A 19,154-nucleotide genomic window follows, 5' to 3' on the forward strand; every position below is an offset into this window, starting at 1 on the left:
CTGGAATATACAAAACCAGAAAAGTGAGTAATGGAAACATAGGGATCCCTGATGTTGGAGAATAAGCTGGAATGAATTGCAGATCACATGTTTAGAAGAGCAATCAGGAAAAAAAGCATCCAGAAAATGTCTTCATTGCCAAGAATACCAAGAAAAGACTAAAGGTGAAAGCAGAATGACTCAAAATTGGGAAGAATAAAATGTGGGAAATATGTGGAAATGGTCCGATCATTCCAGATTCCAGTTCAAATTTGTTCTTTACAATTTAAATCACAGGGCTTATGGAAGACTGACAGAATTTTTAAATAACTCATTTTAAGAAAAAATAATTCCTACAATTCTGAAATTACAAAAATGATAGAGAAGTTTCAGAGGCAAGCAGCATCTACAAGGGCTACCACACTAGTTCACACAATACTTCACCTTACTAAAGCTCTAATGTCTCATTTCTCTCCACACCACATTCCAGAGAATATAAAGTATGAATACAAGCCAGTATACGAATAATGACGCCCTTTTTATGTCTATATTTCCCCAGTTAAATTCAGAGGTGGAATTTGCTGCTGTTTTTCTTTTTCCTGAATATATTAGTGTGTTTGCCTATCTATACACATATTGCCATGCGTGCCTAATTGGCAGAAATAAATAGTGTTTAAAATAGCGACCTGACTCAGCCGGGGCTTTTTTTTGAGTATGCTGTGTGCTGTGGATTGTGAAATGGGGAAAAAAATAAATAAAGGTATTCAGCCACAGAATGGAGTCATATGAGTAAAACAACTCCATATTTGATCTAGTGCTTTTCATACCTAGGAGGAATTTTCTACAAACAGCATTACTGACAATGCTGAAAGTGAGATTTTATTGCATATCTCACAGTTATCTCCACTCCAGATAATTTGCAGCTATCTTTGAAGCCATCATCCATACTTTACAGCTGCTTGTAAAATACTTTTGCAAGGTCCAAATTCAAGTTATTGACAAAACCTTTCTTTGTTTTTCATATATTACTGGCTATATGGGTTTTTCAACAATCCTGTTTTCATTTTATGTAGTTGTCATTCCCTTTTTTCTTTGCATCTTATCATTTAAATGTCAACAAAATGTTTCTAGATAAATTTAAAAACCACTGATGTTATTGTCTCTGCTACTCATGTCACAACTCATTACAATCTGACTCAATACTGAGAAACACAGTAGGCAGGGGACATGTGGATCTCAGACAACTTGCAGTATTTGGTTAAGTGTAGATTCATTCATTTTGTCTCATTCAAGTCCTAAAAAATATTACTGCTTTAATTTCTAGATAGTTTGCACAAACATAATCTATTGGAAAAGTGTAACTATTAACTTCTCCTTACCTGCAGCTTTAAGTGATCTTGTAAGTCATTATCAGCTGTCCTGGGCTCAGCAGTAGCAGTCATTTTTTCTTCTTCTTAGTAGCTGGTGCAGCGCTGTGTTTTTTACTTTCAGCCTGGGAACAGCGCTGATAACACCAATGTTTTTAGTTAACTGCTCAAATGTTTACCCTGACCAAGGATTTTGCGAGTCTCATGCTCTGCCAGGGAGGAGGGGCAGCCAGGAGGAAGCAGAGACAGGACACCTGACCCAAACCAACCAAAGAGGTATTCCATACCACAGCACGTCATGCCCAGGATGTAACTGAGAGCTAGCTGGAAGGGCACGGACTGCTGGGTCAGGCTCGTTTCAGCGGGTGGTATTGTATTCTCTTCCCTTGTCATTTCCCTTATCATTATTATTATTGGTGGTAGCAGCAGTGATTTGTGTTATACCTTAGTTACTAAACTGTTCTTATCTCAACCTGTGGGAGTTGCATTCTTTCCATTCTCCTCCCAGTCCCTCCAGGAGAAGGGGAGGGGGTGGAGAAAAGGCGGGGGGAGGAGGGGGTGGGGGTGGGGAGTGGACTGCGTGGCTAACTTGACGACAGGGTTTAAACCACAACATCAGCTATGTTCTACTGCCATCTATTTTGTATGATGTTTTCTTAAAATAAAAATAAGTTACAATAATCCCCTCCAGTTTCACTTTGCCAAAGCTCTTCTCCCTTGCAACTGCTCCCTCTACAAGCATGATATTTAGACAGAACGGTAACCCACCTCACAGGAACTGAAGATTTTTTTTTTTTTTTTTTTTTGTGAAGATTTGATTGCACAAGGTTACTAAGCAAATATACATAGTACTTACTATCGTATTCCTTTGGGTGACATTGATCGTAACATCTCTGATAACTTCAATGTGTCTCCAGCCATCCCCCAGCTGAAGAACAAAAATGAGGAAGAGATGTGATCTTTTCCTCAGTTCCTGCTTCAGCACGGATGAAGAGGAGTGAGAACAGATACACTGAATGTTAGAGTTTACATTTCTGTAAAGCAAGTCACTTTCTTAAGTGCCGTCATGTATATTCCACATTGCTGAGCCCTGGTCAATTTGTCTAGATAAAAATAACAAAAGTGACAGTAAGGTACCTCTTACAAAGCAGAAATTTAGTCTAGCAGTCTCTGCCATGTAACAGTACATTTGGAAATGATCACACAGGTTTTAAAAAACTGTTAGAAGCAGTAGACACCTCTTTTCCAGCATGCCCGTGTTGGTCTCCCTTTTCTCGCTAGCAGTCAACTTCATATATCTAGAGAACAGTCGTGAAAAATGCTTAGCCTACAATCCTACTGGCAAATACCACAGATAGCTTAGATGTGTTTCTATGCATCTAAAATAGCCCGTATGCTAACTGCAATCACAGATGCACATTGCAAAAGATTTAATACTATAGATTTTTCTTACTCTGTAGCCCTAGAACCACCTTTTATTAATTATGATGCTAAACACCTGATTATTAATAGACAAATGACTAACATGATCGATGCTAATATTGCTAATACTTGCTACTTCACACAGTACTTCCTGAGTCATGTTGAGAAAGGAAATCAAAGATGGTTAGGACAACTTCACTTCCAAACAGACACTGAGGACAGTACAGCATATGCATAACCCTCACAGACATTGATATTGATAAAGATATCTGAGGTTTGTGTACAGGGATACCTAGGTTTTATGAGTAACCCACTGTAAGAAAATGCCATTTCCTTGCCAAATCACAATGTACGGTTTTACTCCAAACAAGCAATTTTTATTATGTAACCTGCCTTTTCCTTCCGTAACTAGCACTGAACACCCTCACCCTTCAGACAGTAACAGTAATAACTACAAAAACCTAGTTACAAGAGCCCAGAAATAATCCAAATCTGTACTGAGTTTCAGTAGTACCTAAATTTAGGAACTGAGCTAAACTGCAGCACCACATTGAGAGAACATTTAAATATCGATAGAATTTAGGACTTTAACTTCTGGTAAAACTGCAAAATCATGCTGACAATGCAACAATTTAATTGCTTTGCAAGGTTTTGTTCTATTTTGGATTTGCACTTGTGATCAAAGAGCTTATAGATAAGTGGGCAGCATCACGTCAAACAATAAAAGAATTAAAGGCCTATCCTGAGAAGGTGGCTCAGTACATATTAATGAAATCGAACAAAACTGAACTAATAGGGCCATTTCTTCAATTTAAAACCTAAAAAATGGATCTAGGTGGACCAAAGACCATTTACAAATGAAGAGAAAACTCCAGATTTTGTATCTTATAAGACACTCCCACATATCCAGCAGATTACCGTGGGTAGATTTTACGACATTATTTTAACATAAACGATATTGTTAGCTATATTTTCGTCTAAACCCTGCCAGAACAAATAGCAATGCCATCCCTCCACAACAGCAGTCAACACTTTAGCTCCTATTTCTTCCAGCCACATCATCTGACTTCAAGTGCTCATTGATGCATAATTCTACCCTAGATAAGTGTCAAGATAAATTTCATAGCTGCAGTACCTTAAGCTGTTAAGGCAGCATACTTCTCCAAATTCAGTAGTGCTCTTCAAAGCTGAGAAATATGATTACCTGTGCACATTTAGTTGTCTTCATAAATCAGACAACAATTATAGTAAATGGCTTGAAAAGAAAAAAGACTTCTCATGCTCTGAAGCTTAGATTACAGATATTTTAGTATGAAGAACAGAATATTCTTTTTCATCTTAATCAAGGAAGAGCAAATATTCAGTAGAAGTATCCTCTCACAGTTTGCTTCTCCTTTGTAAGACTGCCTTTTATAATAATTAGTCCAAAACTCACTTATGCTGAATTTAAAATCTTTTGCAATGGAAAAATAAAATGTGGCAGAAGCCTTTTACAAATGAAATAAACTCAAAGTTGAGTACCTGATACCTAAAAAAGTTCATTCCAAGGTTATCTTTCTGTCAAGTCTATTGATTAACTCACAGTTCAGCTGATCTTTAGTCCATGGTGGCCAATTCCTTACAGTGGAGCACAGCAATTACAATTTTGCCATATGTGCCATTAAGACATAAACTCTGCAGGTGGATTTTCAAATTTCAACTTGAGTTTTCACTGATAGCAAATATATTAAATTGTGATTTGTAAAATGAAATGTGTACAAAAATAAAAATATGAAGAAAGCAAATAACACATACTGATGATAACATTATTATCTCTCAGTCATTAATTATTCTGTGAAAAATAAGGCAGTGGCATATGTTTGGCAGGTACCTATTTTTATTTAAAAAAATGTTGGTTTTAAAACTTCCACCTATACATGCACACACATGCTCTTCAATTATTCATGGCTTGTACCTGGCCCATAGGGAATTTGCAAGAGGTCCATTAACAGACAAACATCATGCAAGTGAGAGGTATTCTCTGCTGGGGAAAAGAGATGAAGGGAGCAATACAAGCAGAGCAATATATGTTTCCCACCTCTATGCTCTTGGCTGCAACTGCCCTGCTCCAAAACCATTTCCAAGTACTGTTAACTTTGAGATTCTCCCCCTAGCATTTACTGCAGTCAGGGAGTACCTCCAAAATTTCCCTTCTAGAAAAAATTACGCACAACTTGCCACCTTCAGCTTCTACAGCTAGATACTTTAGACAGTATTGTAGTGTTACTGGCCCTTCTACTCCTGCCCCAGCTCAATTTCATCTTCAGAACCACACTGATACATACATGAGCACAAACAGAATACAGGTTTTCTAGCCCACTTTCCCCTCTCTCCACCCCCTTCAATTTTTCCCTCTTCTAAAACTAGCTAAGTAGCTAAAATATCTATATACTTCAGGGACCTTGCATATTATTGGAAAGCTCTGTTTTACAGAGCAATTCAGTCTATGACACAGTTTTACACTACATTACTTTAAAGCAAGTATAAAGTACTAACAGCCTTCTCAGAAGTTAAAATGATAAGCTAAAATAAGTTAAAATAATGATCCTAACTCCAAACTCCAGAGTTCAGTTCATGAACTAATTCCTAACTCCAAACATTAGCTAGTGACAGATACTTACTACTTGTCTTTTAAAAAATTTATTACCTCTTCTGTCAGAATTCTCAGAGCTTTTATTAACAACGGATCTATTAAATACAGGAGATGAATGAGAAAAAAAAAAAACAAAAAACCCTTAGGTCTGTCTATCTGTTATTTTTAGAGAGCTATATCAGCATCCCACAACAGATCACAGCCAACCCTGTACCACAGTTAAAAGTGGCACCGAGCCACAACTAATAAACCAAGCTGACAGGGCAAGCATGTTGGCTTCTACTCAGCACTATGCTACAGACAGCTACGTTACAACCAGCCAGCTCAGAGTACAGACTACTTGGCTTGTCCTTATTTGTCAAAAAGCTGTTAACAAGGCGATGTAATTTATATTAACTATATAATTTAAATATAAAATGCATAAAATATGCTGCATGTTATAACAGTGTACATGAAAACAGTGTGCTAGCTGTTCCATGAAAATGATTTAAATGAATAGTTGTTACTAACGAATATGACTCATTTATACCAGTTTGAGATCTTTCATATAAAACTTGGTTAAAAGCTACCTGATAATTTTCCAGTGAAGCTTTTTCACCAAAACATGTAATTTAATTAAAATGCAAAGAGTTGTGCATCATAAAATGTTATCAAAGTTCCTCAGTTAAAGGTTTTAGGAACATTTTGACATGAAATCAAACATTATATTTTTTGGTTTGCCAGTTTAATTTCATGTTCACAATTCAACTCATTTTTACTGGTCAAGTAAAAATAAAGTTGCTTTCTTCAAATGCTTTCCCCTTCCTTCTGGACTTAGGGCTTGTTTGTGTTTGCTCAGTATTTTTAGCCCAACTTGGTCACACTGGCATACCAAAATTAACACTGAAGTTATCAATTCAGTATTTCTTCCTTAAACACAAGCAGCACCGAACACACACACACACAGGCACACACATACACACAAACCACTATTAGACTTTTATATCAATAGCAGTCATAAAACAAAATTTTGTCTTATTCCATTCCAAATCTTTCATTTTACAAACTAATCAATGGTACTGGTCAGAGAAAGTTTTATCTTGTAATACCTGAAAGCATGAACTATGGCTGTGAGACTGAGTATTTAGAAAGACTCTTGTTTATTAGACTGGTCAGCATGCTTCACTTCTAGAAATTTCCCTAGAGCCAGTCTCTCCCTCCTGCCCAGCACAAAACCCTTCAAAATTCATCGTCTTTTTCTCAAGGCTGAGGAAGATACAGTATGATCTTTTCCTTCAGTGACTGTGAGATTTTCCTGCTCTAGCTTGCTACTGCAGGAGGTAGCTTATTTTCTCCCATTAGATTTACAAGAGAACTCTCAAAGGAAGAAAAAGAGGCAGACCTGCTGCTGAGCTGAACACAGCAACACCACACCAATGATGAAAAACTTCAGCCAGTATTTTCTTCCATGTGTTTTAAAATGAAGCAGCAACAGAAACAGCTGTAACATCTTGATAGTCCATCTATATATAAATGTATTATTTGACCACTCACTGCTGTTGCAGAGTAACAGAATGTCAGAAGATTTTCTGATGAAGCCTTTCCTCGAGAACAGCTTTTGCCAAGATAGACAGGACATGTATCAGCAAGGAGTCTACTCTGCTGAAGGAAGGAACATCACTTCTGGAAGCAGTCATTATGTATACAAAACTTCTTGTCATAAAGCTGCCAGGGGTTTGATCTTTCTCATTACTCAACATTCATGTATCTTAGGAAAAAACACACTGCTTTGTGACACTGTAGTTGTAGAAACTACAGATGCCTGCTTCTTTATGGATATCATTACATTCGCAGATCTTGTTCAAATACAGTAAGTTTCAAAACTTGCCCTTAATGAGTGCCTTAATAATTTCCGATAAATGATTACCAAAGTTTCAGCCATCTCCTCTTGCTTCTCCAACAATGATTCCAACATAGGGCTCCTGTAAACCACCTGAATAGCATTACAAAGGACAGGGTGACACAAAAGCTTGCTATTAGGGTAACTAATGATCTGGGCAACTAAGCTCTGTTAAAAAAATTCAGCTAGTGACCTGTCCAGAAGAACACAGTACAAAGAAACCACCACTTTGTATGCCAAAGTAGTGCCAAAAATTCATGGTTTTGAGAAGGCTCTGTATATATAGACCACTACCTCAAATGAAGAGGAACACTGAGGGACAGACAGACAGACAGAAAAGATATGAAGAATAAATATCCCTCTGATAAATTAAGGAACTCTCAATTAATAAGGGTGGGCAGCTCTCATTAGCCTGCCTTTCCACAGAAAATGAGGTTTTGGATGGAAACAGGTTTAACTCATCTGAACTTAAAGTGCATTAAGACCTTGTTAAAAATGAAAGCACAAATTGGTTCTTTGCTGAAAAATGGAAGTGACTGCAACCTTCAGCTAAGATGCCACTGAAACAATTTTTAAGAGAAGCCATTGCTGAATTAGAGAAATTAAAAGAAGAAAGTATTTTTAAGTACTGCTAGCTTTGCCACAGATTACTTTATCCCTTCACAATACGTCAGCATATTAAGATATGTAGAAGTATCCAAGCTGGTGAGCAAATAAAAAGCTTAGATACTGGAAACAGAGCAGCCATGGTGAGACTGAAATGGAAAGCTACAACAACATCCTCCTAAGAAGGTTACTATTAATAATGCAAAAATACTATCGGTATTCTAAAAATAGTGTGTGTGTATATGTAGATGCTGCAGTAATTGCACTGTTCACATAACGTTTGTTACCTCAACTGCACAATGAAAATAATAGTACCAAATCAAAGATAATAAAAAATAGTGACTGGGAAAAAGGGATTTGATCCAAAGACAATTTTATCTTATATTAGAGTTCTTGAGCATGAAAAGCATTCACAAGCTTCACAAAAAGATACATTCAAACCCTTTTGTTTACCACAAACAACAAATTAGCTAGAAAGATTAAAAGGCTTGAGAGTGCAAAGGGCTACAGCACTGGCTGGAGTCTGAGGTATGTGCAGGGCAAGAGGAAGGAAGATGAATCAGAAGGGGGCCTATAAGGATGCTGGGGGGGGACTCTTCATTAGGGACTGTAGTGATAGGACAAGGGGTAACAGGTTAAAACTTAAACAGGGGAAGTTTAGATTGAATATAAGGAGGAAGTTCTTTACTGTGAGGGTGGTGAGGCACTGGAATGGGTTGCCCAAAGAAGTGGTGAATGCTCTATCCCTGGCAGTGTTCGCAGCCAGGTTGGACAGAGCCTTGGGTGACATGGTTTAGTGTGAGGTGTCCCTGCCCATGTCAGGGGGGTTGGAACTTGATGATCTTAAGGTCCTTTCCAACCCTAACTATTCTATGATTCTATGATTCTACAATAAAGTATTGTAAGTGTATGAGACTTAATAGTGCTCTTTCAGACAGTATTCTTTGGCCACAGTTTGCTTTAAAAGGCTTTATCTCAGAATCTTTCAGCATTGAATCCCTTTTGAAAATAGAAATTTGTCAGAAAAATGCAAAGAAATACAGTTAATACATTTATTATTTTTTTTATACCTCTTGCTGGCATAAGAACAAATGCTGCCTGCCATGAGCCTTAGGCAGTGGCTTTTCAGGGGCTGTTCTTCATGTGAGGGGATGAAGCATCACACTTGACAGACTCGTTCATATTTTTTAACAGTTGCTGTGTATTGTTCTTCAGAAGCTAACAACATTAAAAATACATTCCGGAGGAATGAATTTGTGAGGAAAAGCTAAAAAAAGAATTAAAGGTTATGTCTGTGTTCATGGGGTATCCCTGTGTATTTCATTATTTGCTAATGCTTATGTAAGCATTAGTAATAGATTAACAGGTAAAGATTTGGAGATTTCAGAAAAAAAAATGTATTTTAAATCCTAATATTTTGCATTCATATAGATAACTCTTTTTATGTTGTAACTACACTTACAACGTCAGTTTTGAAAGCAAAGATTCTAAGAACCATTTTAGACAGGTTTTACATAAGGATATTTACTGTAAATTGGTGAAAAGCAACTATATATATATAAAAATCTATATTCTTGCTTCTTAAGTCATCTGTATAAATTTCTTCTTTAGGACACTGAAAAGAAAGTGATTTTAAAGAGTCCCACAGAACAAGTGATGGCAGGACAACTCTTTCTAATAACGAAAGCAATCTGGAATTTAAATACAGTGAGTTGTGACATGGCAGTGGTGAGGTAAAGGTTGGACTTGATGATCTTAAAGGTCTTTTCCAACCTAGTTGATTCTACGATTCTGTGATTCTATAAAAGCATAAATATATCTCTGGTAACAATTTTCTATCTCTCAATGTCAGAATCATTCCTAATACACTTGGCAAAGGCTTCCTTTACATTTGAAACTAGGTGTTCTACTATAATCTTTCAGTAGCAGATTAACTGTTTCCCCTGCCAACTTAATCTATACTGCAAGTAAGTGCACAAATTTCATAGCTTTCTCTAAGTAATGCACTCTTTCAAGTACTTATGGCTGTGAAAAAATGTATCTTTTCCTGCAAAGAAAGACTCGTGTAGGGGTCAGCTCACAATTTATTTTCAGAAGAAAAAGCATTTTGGCAGAGCTTTTAATAATTTTTAATGGTGAGATTAGAGGAGAGAAACTTTCTCCTGTGTAGTAAGTTATTACAATCCCTGCGTCAAGAAGGTTTTGCTCCTCCTTTACTGAGAGTTCCAAATTTAAATTCAGCCATGTCAGGGAAGCCCACTCTACTTTAAAAGACAAGTGTTTGCTGACCCCATGGAAAAATCATTCAAGTTTGTATGTGCTCTAGTATTTATGATACCACTATTCCTGAAAGAAGCATGTAAAAATTGCCATACCAACTCAGTATAAAGTCCACACAACTAAGTATGATGTTTCTGGTGTTAAGAAACAAATGTTTAGGGAATAAACATATGACATAGAGCATGACTTGTCCTCTGGTACACACTTGTTGCCTCTTGCCATCTTCAGTTCAGGAGCTTTGCTGACCTAGATGCTGCATGCAGATCACCAGCTTTAACAGCCATACTAGGTCAATCAGTCTAACTCCATTTTTTGTATCTATCATTTATAGTCCAGGCTTCCACATGATTACTTCAATTACTAAATATTTAGTTCTGCTACACTTGAATAAATATGTGCTTTTATTAATTTTAAACCTGTTGTCTGAATTTTTTCCTGTCACAATGTCTGATCTGTGAAAAACAGCGAATAACTGCCTTTGACTTTTTTTTAAATGCTATTCATTCTGTGTATCTCCTCCATACGTCTTTTCTTGGTTAAAGTAAAAAGTCCATGTCTACTTGATTTCCATTTGTGTGGAAGCTGGTCCAAATATCTGCTTAATCTTATGATCCAAACCACACCCTTTTTAGAATTTAATATGGTAGTCAAGATGTAAACAAATCCCAGGTTTATACAGTCATATAAATAGCTCTTCTATTTTGTTCTTGGGTTTTTTTTTAGTAAGTAAATCCTCGTTTCTTATTTTCTTTCCTGGGAATATAGAAACACACTTAATACATTCCTGAGTATTGAGAGGATCTTTTCAGAGTACTATCCACTAATGCAGGTTAACCTAAGATCAGCACTGGACCACCTCTCTTCCATAGATGCACGCAGTATTTTTCTTTTCAGTATCCGGACACTATGAGAAGACAGCTCCTTTAAATACCCAGAAAAGATCTGGATATGAACAGAAACAAAGACTAGAGTCAGAAAGAAAGAGATCAAGTGAAAAGTCAGGTTAGCTGAGATTCTCATGAAGCCTGGAGGTGGTAAAATGGATGAAGACTGAGACACGCAGGGGTCTTATCTACATTCTTTCCAAATCCAAAGGGAAAAAAAAAAAAAATCCACACCACAACTGTAACTTACTCATATGTGTACTGGGTCTGGCTGGGATGCAACTGACTTACTTCAAAGCAGACTGCATGCTGCCGTGGTCTGGATTTTTTACGAAAACAGTGTTGGCAACACACCAAACCAGTGTTTTAACTACAGCTAAACAGTGCTTGCACAGCATCAAAAGCTTTCTTCTTCCCCCTCTCTGCCACCCCAGCAAGTAGGCTGGAGGTGGGCAAAGAGTCAGACACAGCCAGCATTGCTGACCCAAACTGACCAAAGGGATATTCCATGCCATAACACTGTGCTCAGCAATAAAAGCTTGAGAAAATAGGGTGTAACATTAATGGCTGCAGCATTTGCCTTCCCAAGCAACCCTTCCATGTGCCTTGGCATTCCAAGAACTGGCTAAACATCTGCCTGCTGATAAGAAGCAGTGAATTATTTCTCTGTATTAAGGCTCTTTCTTTTACTATTGAAGAATGTAAGGCACCGAAACAACATGGTTTAACAAATGCAACTGCGAAAATAAAAAAATGGCATGAATTCTAAAGTCACAAGCAGAATGGATACTTTGAAAATCAAGATTTAAAACATACATAGAAACAACTTTTAATTAATTTTGTGAAATTGCCTAGATTGAAACTTGGTCAAGATTTCCCAGCTTGTGTCCTATGTATCTCTTTTCAGACAACAGACAGTAGACATAATGAAACGGAGCAAAAAGGACACAGCTTTTCCTTAGAACCTTTTAAAATATATTTTCCATCAGTTTCATTTCTAAATGAAAGTTTATGTACACCTAACAAAATAACAATCTCTAGCCCTGAAAGTGAAGAATCTAATAAATCTCCATAACCAACAATGTTTTTATTCCAACCAACATTATATATTCGTTTATAACTGCCAGTTTCAGAACAAGCCAGAGAAAGCAAACATTTCCTTAGACAGCTTCATAAAAGACTACATTTCAAATATAATAAATTTAACACTCCCTAATAACAAGGAGGATGCCCATTTATGTATCCCGTATGTATAAAAGTTCCCTGAACATGTTTAGATTGGGGTTCCTGGCTAACAAGTTCAAGCAGTGCATCCCTGCACCACAGAGAAGTACTAGAAATGATTCTGAAACCAGCACTAGAACTCAAAGGCCATATGGAGCACCTAAGCTACAGCTGCCACTAAAGCAAACAACCCTTTCCCCTCGGCAATGCTTGTCACCCAGACACAGCACGGTGGCTGCACAGCCTCTTGTTCCAGACCAACTTTCTCAGTTATTTGATTAGCTCGTAATTTTTTTTAATTGCAGACTTACTGCAGGGCATTGCAAGTGCAAAAGGAAGAAAATTCCTTCACAGACTTTGGAAACCATATGATAAGAGAACAAGTGTGTTCTGAATGAAACTTCTATTGGTAGATAAAGCTGACATGGAGCTTTAAAGAGGTTACAGGAGAGTGCTTTGGGCCAAGAGGCAAATATTAGAGTTGAAAGTTAACAAGTGCTTAAGAAAGATTTTTTTTTATGTTCTGCTTTGCCACAGACTTCTGCTAAGATTTTGTTTCAGACAGATGAAGCAAAATCTTAGGATGTTCCTACAAGTTTATGAGTCTTTAAGCCTAAACAGCCAAGGACGGATGCATATAGTATTAGCAGTTTTCACTACAAACTGGCAAGGAATCTCATACGTTGAGAAAATTCTGTTCTTAAAGCACAAGTAATGGAGAAAGTCTTCAAGGAAGTTGAAAAGTAGATAATCAGTATGCCTCAACAGAGAGCCCTTTACAACATGTCTGCATAAAACATTAGGAACTTGTTCATATGACCGGAGGTAAAAAGTGTTTGGTACATGAACTACTGAACAATCTCTGTGATACATTTAATGGAGTCTGGTGGGGCCATGGAGAAGGCAAGCAGAGAAACTGTCCTGAGAAGAAACCCTGGCCAGTTAACAGAAGCATGTTATAGTTATCATGAAGGGAGGGTAAATATAATTTTTTCAGGCACATGCAAACTCTCTTTGCAGTTGAAGCAGATAAGGGCTTCTCACTCATTCCCCCAGACCAGTCAGAAACCATCAGGCTAGCATGAGGACAATTCTATTTATATCCGCTTTAAGAAGTGCTCATTAGACTCATAATCATCAATTACTTCAGGGAGGTTCCAGATCTTTGTAAATTTGCCAAGTGCAATATTTTTCATGAGATGCCGTACTTAAAATAGGCTGCACTTCTGTTACACCTCAGTATTGCTTCTCTGCGTAAGAGAGTACTCTAGGCTACCACAGTGAGTCCTCCGGTTGTCCTGACAAAGATCACCTGATGAAATCACTTGATCTTACAGATGAGCTCACCAACAGGACGTAAGAGAGGCAAGAGAAGTATTTTTGTAAGCTAGGCCTTATTAGCCTGTGCTAATATAGTATAATAACGAACAAACAACTGAGCATGAACTCCCAACAGAATACTGCTACAAAATGAGATAACAGAACATGGAGAAATATTTCCTTTGATGTCTTACTAACACTGGCAGTTAAATAAAAGAAACAGGCGTGATATTCGTGTAAGAGGTACTGAAAAACTAGAAAGGCTGCACGAAGGGGAGAGGGAGAGAATGGATATAATCGTAACGTGGGATCTATAACCTTTAGCAAGACAGAATCATAGAATGGTTAGAGTTGGAAAGCACCTTAAAGATCATCTAGTTCCAAAACTCTTGTCATGGGCAGGGACACCTTCCACTAGTCCAGGTATGTTGTTATTTAATTATTTTCTATTCACATTTCAACTTTAATTAATTGCATTAGCTCTAAAAAAATGAGTTTTTACACATTTTACATGTACACTTTAAGGTAGAGAAATACATATTTAATTTATATATCTTTCTATGATATAAAGTATATGTCTCTATATTGTATATAATGCTTCTGTAAAGCTACATATGCTACTGATTTTCAAACGATGAGTAAAACCCAGAAAGAATGAACTATTATATTTGTTAGCCTCAGTACTGCTCTAGACCAGTTCCTTCACATGAAGATAGACACTGTGAAATTTCACATCCACAGATTTAATATTGTATTTGTTACATCTTCAATCATACACTATAGCCTGTGTTTTCAGTAAGATAACAAAATCAGAGCTTCTCAAGAATTCTCTCATCATCTTCAATCCTTAGGTGATGAATTCTAAAGCTCTCATAACTACTTCCCAGAAAAAGTATCTAGCTCTTCCTTCTAAGGTTGTAATATACAACAAAGCAGTGCCAAAGACAACTTCTGACAGATTTGTATCTCTTGTCCAAAATGGGAGGGGGGGGAAGCTTCTGTGGTACATAAGTATTAAAAAAAACTTCCAATCTCTTGTCAAAAATTACCTGTTCTTACCTTCTAGATTTATCTACCCTCTCTTAATTGAAGACAGCTAATCTGAAGGAGGTATAAAACACAGTTTAGATGTGATTTTGCCTAGAAAGAAGTTATTCCAAATCTCTTGGATCTTGTTCATCTCAAAGAAGCTATCAAGATGCTTCCAAAACAAATGGGTAGCAGTGATTATGTGCAGCTGCAGCTCCTGCATTGCACAGAAAGATCAAAAGCATCCTCCTGTTTAAACAAGTACTTCATAAACTTTCTTTCTATATACAGGTTAGAGTTGAAAGGAACATCTTACAAAGTGATCCTAAATGCTAGAACTTGGGAACGTCTACACACAGAACTTCTGCCTGAAGCAGCTGGAGGTATAGCTAACCCTCTAATGATCTGAGGGTTCATGCTTCAGAGGTGTATTGAAATTACTTACAGTTAGAAAAAAAAAATCAGTAGTAAAGAACCTAGGAGTAGTTTCAGGTGATAACAATATTAGATTTTATTTAGTCTATTTCTCTCCTAAGCAGGGATTGGGTATTGAAGGTGGACAAGGAAGCAAAGGGTAGCATTCAGTCTGCTCCCAAGCAAGGAGTTAAATGAACAGACTGAATTCAGTTTCTTTCCTTGAGTACCGGATTAAGAAATTTTGCCTTACTACAGAGCCTCAAAGATCCTCCCACAAAAGCAGAACTCTGCTAGCATTTTAAATGGTTCCACTGCATTTTGCCAGAGCTGAACATAGTCTGAAGAACATTTGCAACACTATCTGAGAACCACCAGACTAGTTCCTCCTATTACACCTGCTATCTGCAGCTCTGCTGTTTAGGAGCATTCATGGAAGGACACGTATAAAAAAATCTCCTCTGTAGAATGCAAAATGTTAAATATCTTTTATGGAATGGTACAGGAATGGTAGCCAGAGCTGGAGTGGGTGCATCATCTAAACCAAATTATGTGAATATTCATAGCCATATTACATTCCATAAATAGGAATCAAAATAAGTTCCATCTGGGCTTTGGTCATATTAACTACACTAATACCAAACTGCCAGAATGCACACACTTTTCACAGAAGAAAACAAAAATAGTTTGTCCTTCCAGTTCTCTACACTTACACAGGATCAAATATATGTAGACTGATGAGCTGATGAGCTTTCCCCAACACTCTTAGAAATAGATTCCGGTTTCTTTATCATCCTGGCGCTCTGATTTTTTTCTAAGCATCCAATCTCATCTGCTATAAAATGAAATAATTCTCTCATCAGCCAGCAATCCCTTTAATAATATTTTATACACTGTAGGCAACTCAAATTTTCTCTCTTCTGCCACCGTTTTCTAAATTAAGTAACACCTGTCATACACTGCATTTTCTATCTGCCTTCTCCTCTTGCTATTCCTCTCCTTGCCTTCACACCTTTAAGTTTTGTGTTCAGAACTGGACGCTGTATACAGCAGAGACATCATGGGATCTGAGCAAACTGATCTAGTTGAAGATGTCCCTGCTCATTGCAGGGGGGTTGGACTATTTGACCTTTAAAGGTCCCTTCCAACCTAAACCACTCCATTATTCTGTGATCAGCTGCAATGAATAAAGAATAGCAGCTAACTCTCAAACCACCTTTTCAGTTAAACCTCTAATCAACTTTTTGTCCAATTCAACTTTTCTGTAATTAAACTACAAAAAGGAATTTAATTGTAAAGTTATTTCATGCTTCCTTCTCCCACAGTCCTGCTATATGTTTATGTGATATGCTTGGTTTTTTTTCTTAAGTAGTTACTTTTATTGACAGAAATTAAGAAAATAGAAATTGACACATACAAATAGAAAGACATAACCAAACTCCGGATTTGAGCAGCAGAGCTTTTATCACTGATGATTAGAGAACTGAAAGCTGATCAAGATTACAGAGTCCAGACTGCTCTAGCTTGGAAATAGTTGGGGAAAAAAAGACTACCCTGATAATTAGGCACACTTGAAACAAATCAGACACTAATCAAAAAAACCCTCTAATGCTGTATTTGTAGAGTACCATTTCAACCTCAAGACAAACTTTCAGCCCTCCAGAAAAAGCCTTCTGCAATAACAAAAAAGAAGTTGCCTGTGATGGTCTCAAGAGTGGAAAACAAGGGAAATGCCAGCATAGCTTAGAAAACTGTATCAATTACTTAAGTCTCACAAGAAATGGACACCATTCAAAATGCATTTTACATGATATATCAAAGTATTCTCATCGAAAACAATTTAAATTATTTTTATACTACCCTCTTGGTGTATTATAATGCATTTCTACCTCTACTTCTAATCCATCATTTGCTGGTAATGTGAATTCCTGTTAAAGTATACACTGATTATCTATTTATATGCTAATGAACCTAAAACCTCTTGCACTCTCTTTGTTAAGCTATTTTATTAGCATCATACATTACAAATCCACCGCAAACCTTTAGAGTGACACAGCCATTTGCAGAGGAAGCATCAGAATTTTTTATGTAAATCTGATATTGGTATCAGAGATTACAAATTAAAGAGGCAGTCTGCCTACAGTCAGGGCAAACAAGCACCATGAAATCCTAAACTGTAAATATTAAACTGGGAAGAGGATGAATCAAACATTTACTGCAAGGATGGTGAGACAGTATAACAGGTTGCCCAGAGAAGTTGTGGATGCCCCATCCCTGGCAGTGTTCAAGGCGAGGTTGAACGGGGCTTTGAGCAACATGGTCTAGTGTGTGAGGTGTCCCTGCCCATGGCAGGGGGGTGGAACTGGATGATCTAAAGGTTTCTTCTGACCCAAACCATTCTGTGATTCTATGATTTCAGGTATCATTACAGAAGAAACTATTAGCCAAACACTAAAGATTTTAATTAAACTTGTTTAATTAAACTTATTTCAAAAAAGCTTAAAACATCTCTTTGGCTGGCACTCCCATGCTTTACCCCACACAATCCTTTGCATTTCTCTTTGCCTAATAAAAAATTCAGACACCATAGGACCTACAAAAGGCTGGACTGAACAATATAGCCTTAGATTGTTTCTTCATTTTGGAGATCCATTCACACTATTACACATTTTGAAAGAAGTCTTAATAGGCACTCAGTCATAAAACTGCAAGAAAATCAATTTGGAAAGACAAAACAAAGTCAATACATTCTTATCATTAGGAAGGAAGAAGTAGACTTCTCTTGCACTATAATCTGTCATACAATAGAAGTGTCCTTGAGACCTAACAGATGTTTTGAGACTTGATTCAATCTTTTAAAGTGATAGAAATTACTGCATTGCAGTCACACTTATGCTATAAGCAACAGAAATCCATTTCAGCTATTTTGCAGATTACAATATTTTATTACAAACTTTTTCATGAAAATTAGGGTCAAGGAAAGAAATTAGAAATTTCATCACTTCTGGTAAAGAGTAAGGAAAATGATCATTCTACAACAAAGGCAATTCATCCTTTCTGAAAGTAAACTCTAGAGGTGCAAAACCAAAACTGCATGCACCACATAAGTACAACTACAGCTCAAAAAACCACAAGCAATTCTCAAAAATAACCAACCAATCGAGCACTCAAACAGCAAGTTTTGGTTGATACTAAGGAAATCTCCTTGACTTCAACACTTAGATACTAATTACTATTAAAGATAGACAGTGATTATTAAAAATGTACCTACTGCATTCATTTCATGAATTTCAAGCAACAATTATACTTGTCCCTTGCATTAAGGGGGGGACATTTCAGAAGTATAAACTTCAAATATTGTATACATTATGTAAAAATCTCCCAAGAGTGCATGTGTATATGCATGTATGTCATTTACCTGTAGCAATGTGACAAAGTAAGTTCTGTATCTTACTTCATTACTAAAAATCCCCAGTAACTGAAATAAAATGTTAACTATACCTTATTTTCCACCACTTCTCAATCCATACTGAAAAATGTGCTCTGCCAGTGTAAAGGCTCATCGTATCAGGACCCACTGTGGAATGTGCTACCATTCAGATTAAAAAGATGTGAATTTTTCCCCTCTTCTCCTTCCCTCGTAACAACTGGTACACTTGTGCACACTAGCAAGAGTATTTTCAGCTAACAAAAAGGTCTGATGAGATTTCAAGTCTGGCTCAGAGCTCATGATGTTGAATTTTATTTTAGAGGAAAATACAACACTGAGACGGAAACCACCAGTCTTTCCATGGAGTCAAAATTAGATCATCTCCTCATATACTTGCATTAAAGCAGACATGAAAGGAAGAAATAAATCTGCTGTATGAAATCAGATACAAAGAAAAACGATTCTACATGTTGTGATAACTGAGGATAACATAATTAGCCAGTAACCTCCTAGTTTATATACAGTTCCTTCTTAAATAAAGTTGGCTGACAATATGCATACAACTCCTCTGTAGAAATACCAGCATGCACAATCTGTTGCTTGTGATGACTCTTGTACCCTTTACTGTATGTCCTCACTGGATGTTAGTTCACGAACAGAAGTACATTAAAAACCAACACGCTTTTAA

At 36.9% G+C, this 19,154-nt stretch overlaps 1 protein-coding gene across 23 annotated transcripts in view; it reads right to left on the bottom strand.

Annotated features, from left to right (window-relative positions):
• The window catches only part of GPHN (gephyrin), a 304,092-nt gene that overhangs the window by 181,660 nt on the left and 103,278 nt on the right, over positions 1-19,154 (bottom strand). The gene's annotated exons all lie outside the window — the stretch shown is intronic.

Source organism: Pezoporus flaviventris, unplaced genomic scaffold, assembly GCF_033815535.1.
Source record: "Pezoporus flaviventris isolate CSIRO_AGI_PZ_B2104156 unplaced genomic scaffold, CSIRO_AGI_Pfla_v1 ptg000036l, whole genome shotgun sequence".
In the NCBI taxonomy this organism is placed as follows: domain Eukaryota; kingdom Metazoa; phylum Chordata; class Aves; order Psittaciformes; family Psittacidae; genus Pezoporus; species Pezoporus flaviventris.